This window comes from Balaenoptera ricei, chromosome 10 (assembly GCF_028023285.1).
Source record: "Balaenoptera ricei isolate mBalRic1 chromosome 10, mBalRic1.hap2, whole genome shotgun sequence".
NCBI classification, from domain to species: Eukaryota; Metazoa; Chordata; class Mammalia; order Artiodactyla; family Balaenopteridae; genus Balaenoptera; species Balaenoptera ricei.
In genome coordinates this window covers 21372323-21393414 of record NC_082648.1, presented here as the reverse complement: position 1 = coordinate 21393414, position 21092 = coordinate 21372323, and the positions used below count along the sequence as shown (strand labels likewise).

At 38.3% G+C, this 21092-nt stretch overlaps 1 protein-coding gene and 1 non-coding gene across 15 annotated transcripts in view; both read left to right on the top strand.

The window, feature by feature from the left end:
- Positions 1-21092, top strand: part of LMNTD1 (lamin tail domain containing 1) — a 431818-nt gene that overhangs the window by 314768 nt on the left and 95958 nt on the right. The gene's annotated exons all lie outside the window — the stretch shown is intronic.
- On the top strand, positions 15692-15763 carry TRNAK-UUU (transfer RNA lysine (anticodon UUU)). Its single transcript has one exon. It is a non-coding gene; the product is annotated as a tRNA-Lys (tRNA).

Sequence of the window (21092 nt, the reverse complement as noted above, 5' to 3'; positions counted from 1 at the left end):
CTATACACAAAAATAAACTCAAAATGGCTTAAAGACTTAAATATAAGACATGACACCATAAAATTCCTAGAAGAGAACATCAGCAAAACATTCTCTGACATAAATCTTAACAATATTTTCTTAGATCACTCTCCCAAGGCAAAAGAAATAAAAGCAAAAATAAACAAATGGGACCTAATCAAACTTATGAGCTTTTGCACAGCAAAGGAAACCATAAACAAAAGACAGCCTATGGAATAGGAGAAAATATTTGCAAACAATGTGACGACAAGGGATTAATTTCCAAAATATACAAACAGCTCATACAACTCAATATCAAAAATAAAAAATAAAAAAATGGGCAGAAGATCTAAATAGACATTTCTCCAAAGAAGACACATAAATGGCCAATTGGCAGATGAAAAGAAGCTCAGTAATAATCACTAATTATTACAGAAATGCAAATCAAAACTACAGTGATCAGGATGGTCAGGATGGCCATCATCAAAAAGTCTACAAATAATAAATGCTGGAGTGGGTGTGCAGAAAAGGGAAACCTCCTGCACTGTTGGTGGCAATGTAAGTTGGTGCAGCCACTATGGAAAACAGTATGGAGGTTCCTTAAAAAACTAAAAATAGAGCTGCCATATGATGCAGCAATCCCACTCCCGGGCATACATCCAGAAAAAAGAAAACTCTAATTCAGAAAAGGTACATGCAGCCCTATGTTCATAGCAGCACTATTTACAATAATCAAGGCATGGAAGCAACCTAAGTGTCCATCAACAGATGAATGGATAAAGATGTGGTGTGTGTATGTATGTGTGTGTATATATATATATATATATATATATATATATATATATATATATGCAATGGAATATTACTCAGCCATAAAAAATGAAACATTGCCATTTTCAGCAACATGGATGGACCTAGAAGTTATCATACTAATTGAAGTAAGTCAAACAGAGAAAGACATCATACCATATCACTCATATGTGGAATCTAAAAAATGATACAAATGAACTTATTTACAAAACAGAAACAAACTCACAAGACATAGAAAATGAACTTATGGTTACCAAAGGGGAAAGGGAGGTGGATAAATAGGAGTATGGGATTAACAGATACAAACCACTACACATAAAATAGATAAGCAGCAAGGATTTACTATATAGCACAGGGAACTATATTCAATATCTTGTAGTGAACTATAATGGAAAAGAATCTGAAATATACATACATATATATTCAGTTATATATATAACTGAATCAATTTGCTGTATACCTGAAACTAACACAGTATTGTAAATCAACTATACTTCAATTTAAAAAAGGGCATGTAATACAATTCTGGCCAATGAATTGAAAGGAAAGTCTGCAGCCAAGCCTCCAGGGAAATTTTCCTTGCTATTAAAAAATAATATGTAAATCAGATCCTATCTCTTCCCTGTTTATCCCATGCCCTAGTGTCTACAGGCCCTCTACAATCAGTCCCTTGCTTACGTTTTTCATTTCATGCCATTCTTTCCTTTGCTTATTCATCATGCTCCTGTTTTTCCAGTACACCAAAGTTTCAGAGTCTTCACCCTGTCTGGTTCCTCCAGTTCTTTGTATGTCTTGCTCCATCATGTCACGCATGACTTAAATGTCATCTGCTTCCCTTGTTTCTTCCATTATGACTCATTTACTGTTTAACTCTTATCACAATCTAAAATTGCTATTTTTATATGTCTATATTCTTTATTTTCCATCTTATCCACTTATCTTGGAATATACGATCCTTGAGAAGTATATTCTTGAGGGAATATTAATCTTTCTTCAAGGCTATTATCTTGTGTGTTATTTCCAATCCCTAGAACAGTGCTTGGCATATTGTATTTGCTGAATCACTGAATGTTTTTTGACCTCTAATACTGAAAATATGTGATAGACATGACATGACCAAATAGTACACTTGAAAATACAGTCCTGAGAGGTCTGATTTGCAGGCAGTATATATATATTATTTCAATTGACTGAAATTGAGCTCAGATTGAAATTAATCCAGATATGGCACCAGAATGAAATTAATCCACTAAACATCAGCTCAGGTAGCTCTGTCTCAAAATAGAAATTCTTAAGAAACAGTTTCTCAATGCTTTTCTTTTCTGAAGTGAGGAGGGGAAAGGAGATCAAAAGATAGGTTTGTTGTTTATGTATTTTTTGAAAGAAAAAGTTATGTTTGGAAGATAGAGCTAACATAAAAGCCAGCTATTCTCTGGCACCTGTCAGCAGACATAGCCAGAGAGATGGGGTGTCCTAGTCTATTCAGTCTGTGATAACAGAATGCCACAGCTTGGGTGGCCTAAACAACAAACATTTATTTCTCACAGTTCTGAAGGCTGGGAAGTGCCAGCATGATCGGCTTCTTGCCTGGGCCCTACTCCTGATTCACGGACAACTGCCTTCTACCTGTTTCCTCACATGGTGGAGTGAGAGAGCCCTGATCTCCTCATCCCCTTCCAAGGACACTAATTCCATCATGGGGGCTCCAGGCCTGACCTAACCCTAATTACCTCCCAAAGGCCCCATCTCCAAACACCATCATGGTGGGGATGAGGGCTTCAATGTAAGAATTCGAGGAGGACACAAATATTCAGCTTATAACATGGAGGTACTGTGAACAACAAGCTTCCTTATCTCAAGATTCAAAAGAAACAAAAATTACCCTAGATTCTTTAACATATGTTATTTTCTAAATGGTATCTAAGTCATAAAATTGATTTGGTTAACACTGGGGAAATTTTTTTAAATTATAGTTGACTTACAATATTAGTTTAGTTCCAGGTGTACAACATAGTAATGTGATCATTTTATTTTTTAAAGCTTTGGAAGAAACTTGGTAGTTGGGTTAAAGAGGAGATTGTGCAGTGAGCAAAAGCCCTTGGGTAGCAAAACTGAGTTTTAGAGTTTCTGATCGCAAGTGCACAATTTTTTAAATATAAATAATCCCAAGCTACTTAAAAAAATGGAAAGTCCTATTATAATTATATGAAACAGTACAAATAATAATGATATATTTACTACTCAAGAGTAAAGAAGATTAAAATGGGAAAGCAGAGAAATCTCAATGGACCAGGTTTTCAGCAATTGTTTAATTTCTAAATTGTATATCTCAAATTATTTTCTGTGGAATTCTAGAGTTACATGATGTTTCTCTTTTTTTTTTTTAATTTTTATTTATTTATATATTTTTTATTTTTGGCTGTGTTGGGTCTTCGTTTCTGTGCGAGGGCTTTCTCTAGTTGCTGCGAGCGGGGGCCACTCTTCATCGCGGTGCGCGGGCCTCTCACCGTCGCGGCCTCTCTTGCTGCGGAGCACAGGCTCCAGACGCGCAGGCTCAGTAGTTGTGGCTCACGGGTCTAGTTGCTCCGCGGCATGTGGGATCTTCCCAGACCAGGGCTCGAACCCGTGTCCCCTGCATTGGCAGGCAGATTCTCAACCGCTGTGCCCCATAATGTTTCTCTTATTGTTTATCACAAAGCTTCATGTGACATAGCAAATATGCATTTTAAATGCTTACCATTGTGGACAGGTAATAATACAAACAGTTATTATATTACTTGCTGAATTAAGGCAAATTCATTTAAATTTAATGAAGATAACTTCCATATTTTGAACGTTATGCTGCTTTCTAAATATACAGTATAGACAAACCTCGTATTATTGCTCTTCACTTTATTGAGCTTTGCAGGTATTGCAATTTTTACAAATTGAAGGCTGTGACACCCCTGCCTCGAGTAAGTCTATCGGTGCCATTTTTCCAACAGCATTTTCTCCCTTTGTGTCTCTGTGTCACATATTGGTAATTCTCACAATATTTCAAACTTTTCATTATGATTATATTTGTTATGGTGATCTGTGATCAGTGATTTTTGATGTTACTATTGTAATTGTTTTGGGGGCTCCATAAATTGCACCCATATAAGGTGGTGAACTTGACAAATGTGTAGGTCCTGACTGCCCCACTGGCTGGCTGTTCCCCCATCTCTCTCCTCCTCAGGTTTCCTTATTCCCTGACACACAACAGTATTTAAAGTAGTCCAATTAATAACCCTACCATGACCTCTAAATGTTCCAGTGAAAGGAAGAGTTGCGGGTCTCTCACTTTAAATCAAAAGAAATGATTAAGCTTAGTGAGCAAGGCTTGTTGAAAGCTGTGATAGGCTGAAAGCTAGGCCTCTTGCACCAAACACTTAGCCAAGTTGTGAAGGCAAAGGAAAAGTTCTTGAAGGAAATTAAAAGTGCTACTTCAATGAACACACAAATGATAAAAAAGCAAAACAGCCTTATTGCTGATACAGAGAAAGTTGCAGTGGTCTGGATAGAAGATGAAGCCAGCCATAACATTCCCTTAAACCAAAGCCTAATCCAGAGCAAATGGATTAACTTTCTTCAATTCTATGCAGGCTAAGAGAGGTGAGGAAGCTGCAGAAGAAAAATTTGAAGCTAGCAGAAGTTGGTTCGTGAAGTTTAAGGAAAGAAGCCAGCTCTATAACACAAAAGTGCAAGGAGAAGCAGCAAGTGCTGATGTAGACGCTGCAGCAAGTTATCCAGAAGATCTAGCTCAGTTAATTCATGAAGGTGGCTACAGGAAACAACAGATTTTCAGGGTAGAGGAAGTAGCCTTCTATTGGAAGAAGATGTCATCTAGGACTTTCATAGCTAGAGGCGAAGTCAATGCCTTGGCTTCAGAGCTTCAAAGGACAGGCTGACCCTCTTGTTAGGGGCTAACGCAGCTGGTGACTTTAAGCCAATGTTCACTTACTATTCTGAAAATCCTAGTGTCCTTCAGAATTATGCTACCTCCACTCTGCCTGTCCTCTATCAATGGAACAACAAAGCCTAGATGACAGCATGTCTGTTGACAACATGGTTTACTGAATATTTTAAGCCCACTGTTGAGACCTACTGCCTGGAAAAAAAGATTACTTTCAAAATGTTAATGCTCATTGACAGTGCACCTGGTCACCCAAGAGCTCTGATGCAGACAAACAATGAGATTCATGTTATTTTCCTGCCTGCTAACACAACATCTATTCTGCAGCCCATGGATCAAGGAGTAATTTTGGCTTTCCAAGCCTTACAATTTAAGAAATACATTTCCTAAGGCTATAGCCACCATAGACAGTGATTCCTCTGATAAATCTGGGCAAAGTAAATTGAAAATCTTCTGGAAAGGATTCACCATTCTAGATGCCATTAAGAACATTTGTGATTCAAAGGAAGAGGTCAAAATATCAACACTATCAGGAGTCTGGAAGAAGTTGATTCCAACCATCATGGATGACTTCCACAGTTCCAAGCCTTCAGTGGAGGAAGTAACTGCACACGTGGTGGAAACAGCAAGAGAACCAGAATTAGAAGTGGAGCTTGAAGATGTGACTGAATTGCTGCATGATAAAACTTGAATAGACGAGGAGTTGCTTCTTAATGGATGAGCAAAGAAAGTGGTTTCTTGAGATGGAAACTACTCCTGGTGAAGATGCTGTGAAGATTGTTGAAATGACAACAAAGGATTTAGAATATTATGTAAACTTAGTTGCTAAAGATGTGACAAGAGTTTGAGAGGATTGACTCCAATTTTGAAAGAAGTTCTATGAGTAAAATGCTATCAAACAGCATTGCATGCTACAGAGAAATGGTTCTTAAAAGGAAGAGTCAATCGATGCAGCAGACTTCATTGTTGTCTTACTTGAAGAAATGGCCGCGGCCACCCCAGCCTTTGGCAACCACCGCCCTGATCAGTCAGCAGCCATCAGCATCCTGGCAAGAGCCTCCACCAGCAAAAACATTACAACTCGCTGAAGGCTCAGATGATGGTTAGCAGTTTTTAGCAATAAAGTATTTTTTAAATTAAGGTGTGTACACTTTTTTCTAGTTTATGGCACACTTACTAGACTACAGTTTAGTGTAAATACAACTTTTATATGCACTGGGAAACCAAAAGAATTTGTGACTCTATTGCAATATTCACTTTATTGCAGTGGTCTGGAACCAAACCCAAATATCTCTGAGGTATACCTATATTAACAATCTTACCAAGTAAGGAATATATTATTATTATTCCCCTCTAATTGATGAGGTAACCAAGACTCAAATAACTTATCTTAGGTCACATTGGTAGTAAGTGCCAGAGACAATATTTGAAACCATTTCTTCCTGACAATAAGCCCCAGAACATTTTCATTGCACCTAGCTTACTATATCAGCTAATAATTTTGTTAATTGCTGTTTGTTTTTGCAGCCAAGCTACTAGTTTAAAACACCTAACTTGTAAAGGAAAGGAAATTAGGACATAAACATTACCTATTCTTGGTAAAATTACATTTTTGATACCTTAATATAGTTTTATAAAAATAAATACAAACAGAACACTCTTACTTTCCAGACCCATTCTATGGTCATGTATCCATCCATTCAAACCTTATTTGTTGAGCACATAGTATACGCCAGGCTTAGTAGTAGGTGCAGAAACTATTTTTTGTTTAACTTCCCAGTACTGAGCACTTCCTGGTGTCCCATAAATGTTTGCAGTATGAGTATGAACAGAAAACTAAAATTAAAGATATCTTCTTTCAGTAGGCTGATATGTTATTACAACTGTGATGTTTTGGATAACTACTAAAATTTTTAACAATTTTATTGAGATATAAGCAATGATCCTTAGTATATTCACAGAGTTGTGTAATCATCACAATATCATTTTAGAACATTTTAATCACCCCCAAAAGAAACCCTGTACCCATTAGCCGTCACTCCTCATTCCCCTCCTTTGTCCCCTAGCTTGAATCAACCACTAACCTATTTTCTGTCCCTATCGATTGGTGTATTCTGGATATTTCATATAAAGGAAGCTTATAATTTGGGGTCTTTGTGGCTGACTTCTTTCACTTAGCATAATATTTTCAAGGTTCATCCATATTGTAGCATGTACTAGCCCTTTATTTCTTTGTATTGCTCAATAATTTTCCAGTGTATGGATGTACTACATTTTGTTTACCCATTCATCAGTTGATGGACATTTGGATTGTTTCCACTTTTTGGTTATTATGAGCAATGCTGCTATAAATATTTATGTACAAGTGTTTATGTTGACATATATTTTTATATCTCTTGGGTATATATCTAGGAGTGGAATTGATGAGTCATAAGGTAACTCTATGTTTAACACTTTCAGAAACTGCCTGTTTCCCAAAGCAGCAGCACCATTTTTCATTCCCACAAGAAATGTACGTGGCTTACAATTTGTCCACATACTAACCAAAACTTATTATTGTCTCTCTTTATTAAAGCCATCCTAGTGTATGAAATGGTATCTCGTTGTGGATTTAATTTTCATTTCTCTAATGACTAATGATGTTGAGCATCTTTTCATGTGCTTGATGGCTATTTGTATATTGTCTTTGGAGAAATGTCTGTTCACATCCTTTGCCCATTGTAAAATTGGATTATTTTTCTTTTCATAGTTGAGTTGCAAAAGTTCTTTATGTATTCTTTGTATGAATACTGGTTGTATTTCCATATAAATTTTAAGATCAACTTCCCAATTTCTGCAAAAAAAAAAGAAGGGTGGATGGAATTTTCATAAGATTGCATTGAATCTGTAGATCAATTTGGGGAGTACTGTCATCTTAACAATATTAAATCTTCCAATCCATGAACATAGGATGTCTTCCATTTATTTAGATCTTTGATTTCTTTCAACAATGTTTTTTTAGTTTTCAGAGTACAAGTTTTGCATTTCTTTTGCTAAATTTATTCCTAAGTGTTTTATTCTCTATGATACCATTGTAAATGGAATTGTTTTCTTAATTTTGATTTTGGATTGTTAATTACTAATGGAGAAAAATACAATTGATTTACATATATTGATCATGTACCCCGCCACTTTGCTGAACTCATCTATTAGTTCTAATAGGTTTTTAATGGATTCCTTAGTATTTTCTATATACAGACTCATGCTATTTGCAAATAGGGGTAGTTTTACTTCTTTCTTTCCAATCGGAATGCCTTTCATTTTATACTGTTGCCTAATTTTCCCTGACTAGACTGGGCTGAAGAAAGAAAGATGACATCCTTCTTGGCCACACCCACCCAGATTAGAGCTTCCATTTCATTGAACTGGGGGGTGGGGAGCAAGTCATAGCTCAAATGCTAGAGGCTTGATGTTCTTCATGAGATTTAGTAGATTTTCTTAAATAACTATTTCTCCATTTTCTGTATATCTTTAGGAAAATTTCCAGATGCTTTAAAATGTTGTTGTTTGTATAATTTTCATTAGGGATGATTTTTTTCACTGAGCAGTGGGTCCATAGAGCTCCTCACACCACCAATGAGAAGTGCTTCTCCCTAATATGGAGCATTAATTTCCTACAGCTGCTGTGACAGATTACCACTAACTTAGTGGCTAAAAACAATGCAAATGTATTCTCCTACAGTTCTGGAGGCCAGATGTCTGAAATCAGTTTCACTGGGCTAAAGCCAAGGTGTTGGCAGGGCTGGCTCCTTCTCAAGGCTCAAGGGGAAAATCCATTCCTTGCCTCTTCCAGTTTCTAGAGGTTGCTGGCATTCCTTAGCTTGGGACCACATAACTCAGATCTTTGCTTTCATTGTCACAAAGCCTTCTCTCTGACTCTGACTCCTCCTGTACTCCTTTTAAAATGACCTTTGTGGTTATATCAGGCCCACCTGGATAATCTAGGATAATGTTATTGCAAGATTTTTAACTTTTGATCACATCTGCAATTTTCCTCTTGACATGTAAAGTAACATTCCCCAGGTTATGGTGATTAGTACATAAACATCTTGGGGCAGTGAGCAAGGGGGAGAGGTGCAATTTCTCAGAATTGTACAATTTTAGTGTTTGGAAGGAGTTTCACCCTTTGTGGATGAAGAAACTGTAGCTTGGATTGTTACAATCATAGTGAAGGTCTTATAACTAGTGCGTGACAGAGCTAGAACCAGATCCCCAGACTCCTGTTTTAGAACATAACGTCTGAATGACTAAACAAAAATAAAAATATTATTTGTGGATTCTAAGCCATAGATATAAATTTTAAATCGGCAAATTATGAAAACACAAAATTAGTTTTTATCAAAACTGGCTATCTGAAGACAACTTAAAAATAATATATTCGATTCAATCATTGTATTCAAATTTTACCTTTTATAACATCCCTTGCCTTTTAAAGATAAGGGTTGGTTGCCAGCAAGATGTTTTCCCCGGGACTTCGCTGGTAGTTGGAAGACTCTGTGCTTCCACATCAGGGGACGTGGGTTCGGTCCCTGGTCAGGGAACATCCCACATGCTGCAGGGTGTGGCAAAAAAAAATAATAGTTAGAAAATTAGGGGCTTCCCTGACGGTCCAGTGGTTAAAACTCCATGCTCCCAATCCAGGGGGCATGGGTTTGATCCCTGGTCCGGGGAACTAGGATCCAGCAGGCCGCACGGCACAGCCAAAAAGAAAAAGGAAAAAAAATAAGATGTTTTCCCCAAGTTAATTTAATTCATGTTCATGAATATATGCAATAAAACACAGTTATTACCGTATGCACTGTGGAATAAACATATGCACATTTAGATAATTTATGAAGAATGTGTCCTTTGGTGATTCCAAATGAGAGAAATTATCCACAATTTCAGAAGAAATCTGAAAAATTTAATTGAATGAACTGTGTGTGATGTGAGAGGGTCTCTTTCCAAAAAATATTTGCACTAATTTAAATTTATAAAGTGTGATTCTCTCCAGTGCTTTTTTTCTAGGGCTGTTTTTTCCCCCAGCTCCTGAAGGACGTTCAGAGCATGTTAACATTTCTCTGTGACATAAAATGACCCATAGAAAGAACTGATTAATGATTGCACATAGTACTTTGAGGGAAAAAGTCATCGTGAGAGCTGGAAATGTTCCTTTAACAACAGTGTCTGCGCTTAGAGTTTTTCAAAGCTATTTCACTTAAAAAAAAACAAAAAAAGAAAGAAAAAAAAGAACACACCTCCTTCCCTCCCTCCCTCCCCCTCTCCCTCCACAGATGCCTTTCTCAGGCACATCATCATCACTCAACAAGAAGCTGAACAATAAGCTATTGTCGGTTATAAGCAGTAGTTACAGAGAAAGAATCTGGCCCTTGAAAGGGATAGATTACACTGCCAAAGAGATTTGATCTGACCTTCTCATTAGCATGTAAAATTCCCTTTGTAGTATCAGTTCAGAGAAAGGAAAAAAGGTAGCATGGGAGCGTTTTCTGGGCACAGAATTTGGGTTCTGTAAAATAGATCCTTCTTTTATTGTAGCATATTCTTTACTAGACTTACAGATTTACTACTATTCTATAAATGCAGTGCAAAAATACATCAAAAATTTTCTCAAATGACTGAATTTAAAGGCTCCCTTTAAAAGAATCATAAAACAAATCTCTTTCATCAAGAAAAGCCATTGTTTGATGTATTCTCAAGGGATGTTCAAGCTCATTGAGAATGTTTTTGAGGTTTCAGGTTGGGTAGGAGCAATTTCTTATGATTATTCTGTTGAAAGTTCTATCAGGCATAGAACTCCTCAGCCTGGAAATAATCATGGAGAAATAGTGACACAGTGCAACATTTGTTTAAAAATTACAGAACAATGTTTCCAATCTCTATTGTACTCTACCCTTTAAGTAATATGCGCCTTGCCTTTTTAGTGGGAAAGGACAAACCTCTTGGGTTCCAGTAAGTGCTGTTAGGAAATTCAGCCCAGAGAATCACTAGATATATTAATCAAATTGTACTTAATACATGTTCACAAAACATGAATTTTTTAACAATTCCTACTCCTCTGGAAAAGGAGTTTTACTTATTGTTTACATAAGGGAAAAATATCATTGATATGGAAGCATTTTAAAAATCATGGTCTGTTCACTTAACTTAAAAAATATTTGTTGAATGCACCCCAATGCTCATAGCAGCATTATATACAATGGCCAAGATATGGAAGCAACCTAAGTGTCCATTAACAGATGAATGGATAAAGAAGATATAATACACACACACACACACACACACACACACACACAATGGAATATTACTCAGCCATAAAAAAGAATGAAGTTTTGCCATTTGCAGCAACATGGATGGACTTGGAGGGCATTACGCTAAGTGAATTAAGTCAGACAGAGAAAGACAAATACTATATGACATCACTTATATGTGGAATCTAAAAAATACAACAAACTAGTGAATATAAGAAAAAGAAGCAGACTCACAGATATAGAGAACAAACTAGTGGTTACCAGTGGGGAGAGGGCAAGATAGGGGTCAGGGAGAGGGAGGTACAAACTATTAGGTGTAAGATAGGCTCAAGGATGTGTTGTAAAACACGGGGAATAGAACCAATACTTTGTAATAACTGTAAATGGAAAGTAACCTTTCAAAATTGTACAAAAAAAATTTTTTTAAATTGTTGAACTATAACATATGTACAAAAAAATATAGATATCATGAGTATTCAGGCCTATTAATTTTAGCAAATTTAACACACCTATGTAACCAGAACCCAGAACAACCAGTTTGTGAAGAGGACTGAATTATTAGTTTTAAATTCAGACTCTTTGAAGACTGTAACTTTAAGGAACAAGTTCTGTGCACAGCCCAGGCTGCTGGAGGCCACAGCTAGAGGGCGGCAGAGTCACCACCCAGGCTCAAGCTTCTCTGGGGCCATCACCTGGGCCTGTCCTGCTGGTGGTGAGGCCAAGGCCCAGGCAGGGCTCTGCCAACCGTCAGGCAGAGAAAGTCTTTCTGGACAAAGAAAGTTCACTGCTCAGATGATGACAGGAAGGTAAGGAGTAAGCAGAGGGGTCTGAAAAGAGCAGGTTTAAGAGAATAAGCAGGAACTGAAAAAACCTGAGCTGGAAGAGGCAGAGAAAGCTCTAGAATCCCTCAGAGGCGGCAGACCAGACTCTGGGGTCCATTTCACAGAAATTGTTCAGTGACTTCCCTAATATTATCAGTAGAGAAACAGAGGCCTGAGAGGTGTTCCCGGTAGTAGGGATATAAATGGTGGAGCTTGGACCAAAACATCCGTTTCCCAGTGTTCAGAGTTCATTTTGTTGTTTATTATTACTCAAGTCAGATTCTTTTACTACTTTGTATTCCTGAGTTGTGTCGGAAAGATGTGATGGTTCAGGGCCCTGAAAAATACAAGTTGAAAATTAGAGCCAGGCAGTTCTGAAAGCTGTTGGTTGAGGGTTGCTGTGAAATCAGATATGTTATTATCCAAGCAGAGCTCATTTTGCTCAGTTGGCTAGGAAAAATGAGGAGTAATGTAAATGTAAAGGACCTAGCTACAGAGATATGTCCATTAACACTCTGCCCTGGTGGGGTCGTGTGTGTGTGTTTGTGTGTGTGTGTACATGTGCGCCCAACACTCTCAGATCTATTGCGGTTATTGTAATGCTATTACGTATTTACTTTTGGTCTACAGAACTCACGTTTTTCCATAGCAACTGAAAAATAGTAGAAAGAAAGTTTCAATTGCAGGGGTAATGTGTGGACACTGGAATGTTTGCCATTTTATTTGCCTTGAGACAGAGGTTATAGATAACTTCTTTTATAAAAGTGAGTTTGTGGTCTGTATATGTTTTGAAATCCAGGTCACATGGTTAAATGTAATTAGTTTTAAGCTAAAGAACACACACGTGAATAATGCAAACAATGGTCACTTAATCCTCCTTTACCCTGGACAAAAATTAACGTTATTAAAAACTTGTAAAATCTAGTGGATTGGTTTGGGTTGTTCACTTAGCTCCACAGTCAGGCTCTCTAGCTGTGGCTGGCTAGCTCTTTTTTCTACTTTAAACAAGCAAAGGTCACTGGTTTAATCCTTACATTAACTCCTTAGCTATAGTCTATGTCACAGCTATGGACTGAGTACCTCTTCCTAGGTTTCTGTTTTGTAAATGAATATTTCCGAAGAACAAGGGAAACCCATGAAAACTGGAAGAGTTTAGTAACTTTGCGGACAGCATTCACGTTAAAACTGATGGCAAACTTTAAGGATAATTTAAGCCTAAGATTTATGATTCTATGAGTTAACCACTTCTAAAAAGAAAGATCACTAACTCAGGAGCAACTCAAATTGCATCCTCACTGATGTTGTGTTGGTTGTGTCCTTTTCATATGTGAAGGGTGTTTTCTGTGCGTGTTGAATGTAAGAACAGTCATGGCAAGCTCCGGGGGTCCAATCCAAGTACAAGTCAAGTTTGGGCTAAAGCTGGGGTGGGCTCTGCAGTGCAAAAGCCCAGTGAGAACTGGTGGGTACCTGATGTGCACATTCCAGGGAACTCCAAAGGTCAGATGCAGGGAAGCTACATTCTGTCATCAGGTCCAACTATGAGTGCAGGCAGCAAAGGGCAGGCCAGAGCTTTGGAACAGAGGCTGGCTGAACGCTGGAATGGAATTAGGAGGGAGAGAGGGGGCAAGTGATGTGGGAGGGTCTGGGGCAGTTGCTGAAAACAGGAAAGCATGTCTGAGGGTGTGTTTTTAGTGTCTGTTCACCATGTATGTGGGCATGTATGTGACACACAAGCCAGAGTCCTGGATCAGAGCAGAAACCCAACATTATTGGAGAATGAGGTATTTCACTTTGACAGATTTTCCAAATACCTGAAGCAAATCCTTCTAAATGTGTGCATTCAACATTTCCAGAGAAATCTTTTAAATGGATTGTATGTTTCCTGACTTTTTAAGGCAGAGCGTATGAGTTTAATGTAAACCTTACTAGATGACCATCGCTGACTGTACTGTGCTTTAAAGTAGTGAAGCCTTCAGGTTTATTAAGTTTTAACAGACTTCTTGTCCATATAGAAAATATGAAGTCTCCCCCGACTTCCACATTTTTTCAAAAATTGTGTTTATTTATTAATTTTTGTATGTTTTTCCCTCTAGCAGTGCAGTGGTGTTTCTTATTACAGCTAACCCTTCTCAGTGTGCCCATCTCTACTACTCTTCTTCCCTTCTCCTCTTCTGCCAAATTATTTCTGATTTATCTATTTTGGGCTACAAAACAGATGTTTGGATTTGTTAAAATTATGTGTGAAATAAGAAGGGGGTCCTGAAAAAATGTCATATGAATTAAGCATATAAACTTTAATGCATGAATGCCCAACTTCAAACATCTATTTAAACTACTCAGAATCCTCTTAGAGGCTTTATATTTTGTTCTGGTTTTTTTGTTTTGTTTTGTTTTTTAATTTTTTATTGGAGTATAGTTGATTTACAATGTTGTGTTAGTTTCAGGTGTATAGTGTTTTGTTTTTCTCATAGTTGAGGTTGTCAGTGGTTGGTTATCTCTGACTACCTGAGGTAGTAACATAATCTGAAATGTTATTTGGGACTATCCATTTGCTGTCATGTCTTTTCTAGAACTGTGAGTGGTGGAGTGAGGGTTTAACAAATATTTGTTGTAAGAATAACAACATTCATCGATGAATGAAAGCAAGATGTGCAGTTTCTATCCTACAAAATTCAGCTACATGCCCAGTTTAGCAGAAGGTACATATCAGTATTAACTAAGAATGATGTGGATGAAAGCCAGTGATGTCTGAAATCATTTTGCAGGGCTCGCAAACTCAAGGTCAAAGGCAACACGGGCCAGGGCAACTTTTTGTTTTATGTCAGTGCCTGTGGATCATGCATGAATTCTCTAGTTCAGAGATCTCACCACTGCTTTGCTGTTTTTGTACTTGGCCATGTCATATGGTTGGGTTACCTGCTTGGTATACCCTAAGGGTGCTTAGATTTTCAGGTCCCTGAGTTGCTGTCTTATATAATCATTATTGAATATGCTCAGCATACGAAGCAGTACTAGATGGTGAGAAACATGTTCAAAACCCAAGCTCTTGATTTCCCTCCAGTTCCAAGCCTACTCTTCCCAGAGCCTTCCCAATTCAGTAAATGCCCTGCTTCAAATGTCTAAAATCTAAGGGCTGTTCCTCTCTTTCTTTCATATCCCACATTCACTCCACCAGCAAATGATACCACCCTTGAAAGATATTTAGAATTTAAGTATTTCTCATCACCCCTATTGCTACGACTTTGGTCTAACCTACCATTGCCTCTAGCCAGGACTATTGTAAGATCCCCTGACTGGTCTATCTGCTTCCATGTGTGCCCTCTTACAGTTCTCCCCACAGGGAGATCCCTTTATTAAGGAAGTAAATCTCATAAGTTCTCTGTTCAAAACCATCTATTAGTTTCCCATCTCACTCAGTATAAAAGCTGAAGTTCTCTCCATGGCCTATAAGGCCCAGCACTTTCCTTTCCTCCACTTCTCTGATCATCTCTCTTATTACCCTCCTCCTTTTTCACTAGAAGCATCCACTCTGACTCCCTCTTTTCCCTGGAACGCGCCCAACATGCTCCCACCTCATGGCCTTGGCACCTGCTTTTTCTCCTCTTTGGGCCCCCTCCCCCTGGAAAACCAAATGACTCATTTCCTTCCCTCCTTCAGGTGTCTGTCCAAATGTCTGCATTTTAGACAAGCCTTCCACAACTACCCTAGCTAAAAGAGCACTCCCCCATCATTTTCTAGCCCCTTTACCCTGCTTTTTTGTCTTCACAACAACTCATTACCCAATTATTAAATATTTATTAGTCTGTCTTTTCCATCGAGAATGTAATCTTCTTGGGCGCTCCCTAGTGGTCTAGTGGTTAGGATTAGGCACTTTTATTGCTGTGGCCCAGGTTCAATCCCTGGTCAGGGAACTAAGATCCCACAAGCTGCATGGCCTGGCCAAAAAAAAAAAAAAAAAAAGTAATCTTCTTGAGGGGAGGGACTTTGTTCATTATTGCCTCTCGTGTGTGTAGAATAAGTCCTGGTGTTATGGGCTCGATCAACATTTGTTTACTAAACAAATGAATAAGTGAAAGGAAAAATTAACAAAGAGATGCATTCATTCAAGAAATATTTATTGTGTGTTAACTACATGTAGGCATTGTTCTAGGCCCTTGGAGTACTTCAGTGAACAAACCAGAGGGACCTGATTTTGTGGAGGTCAGATATAGCAATGCATGGAGATGGAGGATACAGACAGGAGGCAGCCCAGGACGGTGGTTAGGAGCCCGACCCTGACGGCAGCTCACCTGGCTTTGAGGCTTCTCCCTGCCACTTGCCTATCTTGAACAAGTTACTTAAGCCTCTGATGCTTCAGTTTCTCTCCATCTGTCAAATTGGGGTGAAATATCTGTTGCATAAGGTTGGGGAGAATTTCATGACAAGGTGCACATAAAACATTTGACACATGGCAAGGATTCAATAAATTTTGACCATTATTAGAGCAAATGAAGACATGGAAGCAAATAGTAATGGCTTTAGAGATGAATACAACCCACACGAGGTTTTGTGAGAGGACCAAGGTGACCTGGTGCCTGAAACTGCTGCGCTGAGTTTAGACTTTTGTGTTCAACGCAAGAAGAGGAGTCAGTTCAGAGAAAAGGCACAGAGAAAAAAGTCAAACTGAATGACTTGCTCTGTGAAAAAGCTAGCATGTCCCTAGAGACCATTCAGATGGACCACTCACATAGCAGCAGCAGCAGCTTTTGTTTTGCTGTGGTAGGAAAAGCTAGTAGCTTTACTCCTATCGTGTTGAAGAAAAAGAAATATTTACATTGAAAAGGTACATTTTATCATTTTCTTATGCTTTAGAGAAACAACAACAACAAAACAGATCCATTAAATTTATTTTGCTCACGGTGACAATTAGAATTGAATACGTAGAACTAAATGGAGTTAGACTGAGAGGGTGCTGAAGTTCCTGTTAACATTAAAAAAGGCCTGTTTGGGGTATTTTTACTTGTTTTTCTGAAATGTCCTTTTAAAACCTTGTATGGAAAATTGCCATAGGTATTGCTATTCCATCTAAAATACGATCGTACACGGGAACACATGGTTTCCTCTGGAAGGGCAGCTCTGCCATAACTGGAAGTAAACTATGGCAATAGCTAAGCTTTTTTGTTCTTTTTCTCAGCATGGTACCCCCGAATTTCAAGTAGAGTTAAAGTCGAGTCTACATCATAAAGTACACATGGTCACCTATATATGTCTTCCACATCTCTCGAATATTTAAAAGCTAAAGCTTTTGGAGATACAGAGTTCAAAGGATTCCCTGAGAAGGGTCAGACACTTCTACTCTGAGTTATTTGATTACAGAGAGAATTTACATATTCGGACAAAAATCTTATAATGAGTGCTTTAAAAAAAGGGGGAATTAGCAAATCTGTCTATGATCAGCCTTGGTGAGAATTCTCTTGCATTAGTTATGCCCAGGAAAGCTTGACGGTCCAGTTTGCTAAAACTAGTCTGTCCCTGAGGGGTGAGCAGGAGGGAAAGGCAGGCATGCCAAGGAGGGGCTCCAGGTGGCCCTGCGTTCTGCCCCACCCGCCAAGGGCCGGGAGTTTGCTTTGGAAAAACGGCAGAATGATCACCTGCAGTCTTAGATCATTCTTTCCTGGATCTCGGCTGCACTACCCTCAGCCAAACTGCCCTGAAGAACCATCTGGAGATGTGAACATTCTCCTAAACAGCTTCTTGGGCAAAGACAGACACAAGAGGGGTGGGATGCTAGTTTTTCTTAGCCATTTTATGAGCTGATTACAAAAGGGGAACGTGGAACTTTAAGTTTGTTTATTATATTGTTTACTTGTACTGGAAAGAAGTGAAAAGAGCTACAATATGTTTTAGCTTGTTTATTGTATGTTTTGTCATTTAGAATTTTTATACTTTAAATCAAGTTGATAATCTTTTTCTTCATATTTTGCATTTTGTGTATTATTTGGAGTACAAAGTTGGAAAACTAGTTCACAATGTACAAAATGTTGATGAGCACATCCCACCAACCCAGCAATTCTACTTCTTTGGATATATTCTGGAGAGACTCCTCTGTGAATGCACAGGCAAACATATACAAAGGTGTTTTTTGTATTGTTTTTAAGAGCAGAAAGTTGGGAACAATCCAAATGTCACCAAATAGGGAAATGGATCAATAAATTGGAGCAAGTTACGTAATGTTCTCACAATAGTGTGGCAAAGACTGTGAATCAGTCACCAAACTTGTTTTCTCTTCTGGGGCAAATCATTTCACACGGATGAAGATGGATGATGAATTTCACTCATTCACCAGGTGTGTGATGAATGGCTACTAGGTGTTAAGTACTATGCTAGGTGCTGTGGATACAGCGACAGAACATCTGCTTTCACGAAGCTTATAGCCTGGCCATCTTCGTACTTTACTCACCAAAGTATGATCCTAAAATTTATTTAGAGTTATCTTTAGATCATTTTAGCAGTTGGTTTGGTCTTGGGGTCAATTATTAAATTACACTGACAAATATTCAAGTTAATGTCAAGTGATTTTACTAAGAACAGAGCAAACCCTTGGCTTTCTAGTCAACCTTGGCTTCTCTGATTCTACTGCTGGCCCTTCCTGAAGGTCTCATCACAAGGAGAAAGGAGAGTTGATAAAATCACTCCCACTAGGATCTTTCTAGAGACTAAACGTGTTGCTCCAGCCTCTTAGAGCATTTCCTTTTTAAGAGAGAAAATTCTTAACCCAAAGCAGTAGTATTGCAAGTATCAAATTCTTTTATCTACCCCTCAGAACTCTTTTCTTTCCGTTGAAGTCAGTGATTCTCAGCTCCAGCTGCACATTAGAATGACCTGGGGAATGATTCTAAAAAACACTGTTGCCTGAGCCCCAATCAAGACCAATTAAATCACAATTCCCAAGGGTACAGCCTGGGACTTGGAATTTTCGAAGAGCTCCCCTGGTAACCCTAATAGGCAGGTGTGGTTGAAATCAATCAAAATGTCCATCTCAAGTAAAATCTTGCAGTTAGCTAATGCATAAACAACCACAGAGGGACAAACAGGAGATTGAAAAGGCAGTTCTTAAATCGTGATGGTGTTCATCTATAAATGTTAAGATTGGGGAAGTGATTGAGAGAGCAGGCTCTGGAGTCAGACTAGGCAAGTGTGTGTCAGTGATGCACACATTAGCTGTGTGGGCGCGTACATCAATCCCTTGACCTGTGAAATGGGGGCAAGAATAATACCTACCCCTCATAGGACCGTTATGAATAGAAATATTTAGAACAGTGTCTGTCCATTACCATTATATCCTTCCAGCGCTGCTTCAAATTTCACCTACTCTGTAAAACTTCCTTTGAGTCACTCAGAAAGCGTAAATCACTTGCTTCTCTGGCCTCACACTTTCTCCACTGAGAATAATATTATTTAGCTATTTATCACTTGGCATTGCGGTTGATGTTCTCCCTGTCTATCTCCCTCTTAGGATAGTTTTCTGTTAAGTCTGAGGAAATGTTTCGCACTAGGGAAGATTACTTTATCACTAAAGAAATAAACATCAATCCTTATTTTACTGGTTTTTTTAAATCACTTTTCCTATTTTAACTCTCTGAGAAAGGAGAAGCCACCAGAAGAGTTCTGCAAGCTACCACCCCCACCTCTACCCACCACCTGCATCCATGCCAATACACCCACCTTCCCTCTGTTGCCACGGATACATGACCCACTCTCCTAGTAAAGGCCACCACCGCCGCTGGTCCATGAGGTCTCATCCGTTCGTGTCTACTGAGATACCTGCCTTCTAGGCTTGACCAATATCAGTGCAGTGTCTGGTGTTTATGGTGACTCTAAGAGGCAGATGGTCCTCAAGATTGCACAGGGACACTGGAGTTCTATAGAATTCACTTCTTACCTAGGTGTTACTCATTAAAAATACAGGGAAACCCTATACCCAGAAGGCCTCAACTTTAATATTAACAATAATGTTAATATTAATTTGGGGTCATTATCCATCCATTAACATTAATGTTAATATTAAAGTTAATAGTAATATTAATAGCAGCAAGGGAAAAAGCAAGTCTCAGCCAGAACTTGTGAGTCTTACCAGAATGTGTAAGTTACTGGGCAAGTTATTTAACTTCCCTGATCCTCAGTTTCCTCTTTTATAAAGCAAATCATTGTAAAGATTCAATGATACAGAGCTTAACACAAATGTCTGGCACATAGTAAGTGCTCAATAAATATCGGCTATTGTTCATCCAAGTCTTTCCTTAAATATTTCTTTCTTAGAGAGCCCTTCCCTAACCACACTGTCTAAAATAGTATCAGTCATGTCACTCTCTTTTAACCTGCCTTATTTATCTTCTTCACAGAACTTATCACTACCTAACATTATGAGCGTGTGTGTGTGTGTGTGTGTGTGTGTGTGCATGTGTGCGTGTTAGCGACTTCAGATAGAGATGATTAATTATAGGGAATGACATGATTTTCAGGCAATTTATTCATTTAACAAGAAACATTTGAGTTTCTCCTAAAAATGCTAATTTTGCTGTGTTTCTATCAAATGCCATGGCGTTTTTCTTATTTCTGCAGTTAGCAGTGGAAAGAAAAGCTCTACCTCATTGAACACACACAAAAACCTTTGAATAGGTCCAATTATGTTAAAGGCTAAAATGGTAAAACAAGCTTAATAGGCATGCTCTACTCCTGAACTGAAGTTTTGCTGTTTCAAGGAAAAATATCTTTGACTGATAAACATTTACTCTTTAATCTACCACATACAATAAAGGGAAGGTGGCCAAAATGGTGAGGAAAGGAAACAAATTTATAAAGAACCATTTAAATAAGAAATCAGGTTGGCACAAAATGAGTCTCATTCTAATCTCGTATTTGATGCAAAGCTCTTGTTCTCTCAGGACCTAGGATTAGGATTCAGCACCAAAAATGTTTGCATTTTACTTAACTTACCTGCCCATGTGAAATAATTTCATGGTCAATATGAAGTTAAGTTGGCTTATCAAACCACTTGCCTGGGAAATAGAGTCAGAGAAATGTTTTGGAAGTGCTCATGGCTCTTTGTGTGTGTGAGAGACAGACAGACAGACCGAGATGGCAGGAAGACACAGAAAGAGAGGCAGGAAAGGCAGTGCTCTATTTCTCAATCATATTTTGGGAGTTTTTCCATTAAATTTTTGTCCTTTAAGGTAATATGCTGTAAATGTCCTCAGGTGG